Below are 1988 nucleotides of genomic sequence, written 5' to 3'. Positions count from 1 at the left end.
TTCTTATCTTCATTACATGAGAAACTAACCCTAAGTCATCTTTCTGCAGTATGTTTTTTGTAATCTTTGCAGTAACTTTTGGCATGGTAAATTAGACCATGTTTTCATTGTTCTAGGAAAACCTGAGTTAATTTTACAGACACAAGTATGGAAAACTTTATAGATAAACAGTTCAGAGAATGAGCTATTTCTGTTTGGGCCACTGAAAAATGACACTTAAGGAAAATACCATTCAGATAAAGAATAAATGCTCATTTCAAAATTTGTCTTAGATTTGAGGCATGTTGTTTCTGTGTACTGAAAAGCTTCTGTTAGTTAAAACAGTGAAACTTGTTTTCAATTTCCAACAGCTAGTTATTTCTTACGGTCTAAAGTGGAAATTTTTCAAGTTATAATTGTTATTTATGAAGTTGTCAGAGGTGTTAATAAGGAGACATTAATAAAATTCCTGTCTGAAATTGAATACTTAGTAGACTAATGGTTGAGTAGCAGCAAACACATTCAAGTGGACTAAGTTAAAAAATATGCCGAAGTTCCTTCCCTCAATTAGGCACACAGAACACCCAAGGCTTAAGGTGGGATTACAAAATTTATACTTCTATGCCAAGACCAACTCTAATGCAGGATCCAGATTTTTGCTAAAGTATGTCATGTTGTAGAAAAGGAACATGCACAGCCTTCACTACAACTTACTCAAAGGTTAATGCCTCTTTTTGCTGTTGTTATATTGGTAGCATAAATTTGCTTGATTTCCCCCATATGTATATATATATATATATGGGGAAATTAAGACATATATGTATATATGTCTTAATTTCAACCAGAAGCTGTATGAATGTGTGTTTGTATTTTTCTGGGCTGTAAAGGAGTAAGAGTGTATATGTTTATGCGTCTCATGAATTATGGTAGTTTTAAACAAATTGTTTACATTATGGAAAATGAGTATTTGGGCAACATCCAGCTGTGAACAGTTTCTACACTCACGGCTTAGTGATCGCACTAAGTGGTTGATATAAGGGACCTGTTGGCATTGCAGTAGCCATTGTGGTCCAGTGCACCCCAGCAACCTTCTGCACAGGTGTCCACCCTTCCCCTGCTGTGTGTGCTGAACTGATTGCCTGGGTAGTAGTCAGAACCCTCATCTTGACGCTCTGGTTTCCATGGCTCTTAATACTGGATGCACTCTCCCCAGCGATTATCCTGTGTTTGGTTCTCTTTCCACGCTTTTGACTTCTATCAAATCAGATTATTCCTGACCAAGTACTACTCTGCCAATGCCAAGAAATAGTAAGGTACTAACTCTAATAGGTTTTACAGCTGTTAATTCTATTGGACTACATGTATATGACTCGGGTATTCAACCTTCTGGAATGTACATCAAAATCTACAGATAAATAATTTTAGGGGACTTTTAAAATCAAGTATAATGCATTCTCGACTGGTGCTAGGAAACCAAATCAATTGAGGAATGAGTGAAAAGGAGAGAGAAGGTGACGAGGAAATCAGACGTAAATGGAAAAAATGAGAAGGCGACCAGAACAGGTGTCAGAGAAAATGACATTTAGCCAAATTATGTCAAGAATTTGGCAGAAGGACAAGAGGAACGAAACTCTGGCTATTAGTCATTTGTTTTTGGTAGCAATAGAAATAAGACTAGTGTTATACTAAGAGTCAGTGTCTTAAACCAAGTAAAATAAATGAAATAAGCTATTTATGTGAAATTAATGAGCATTATTTGTACCCAAATAAAAGAAAAATGAAATAAAACAATCCCCCCACCAATACTGAGACATAGTACAAGGGTTTCCTATGAATACTTGTCATACTACTTACATAGATAAGTTGCAAATGGCATTTGATGTAATAAACAAGTTCAATTAGTGAAAGTAAATGACCTAGCACCCATGGTTTTCTTAATTAGAAGGTTTTTATGCATAGTAATGCTTTAAATTATTTTTGATACAATTTGGAAACTTTAAAACCAGATT

Source organism: Mandrillus leucophaeus, unplaced genomic scaffold, assembly GCF_000951045.1.
Source record: "Mandrillus leucophaeus isolate KB7577 unplaced genomic scaffold, Mleu.le_1.0 Scaffold175, whole genome shotgun sequence".
Lineage (NCBI taxonomy): Eukaryota > Metazoa > Chordata > Mammalia > Primates > Cercopithecidae > Mandrillus > Mandrillus leucophaeus.
This window is presented reverse-complemented; position numbering follows the sequence as displayed.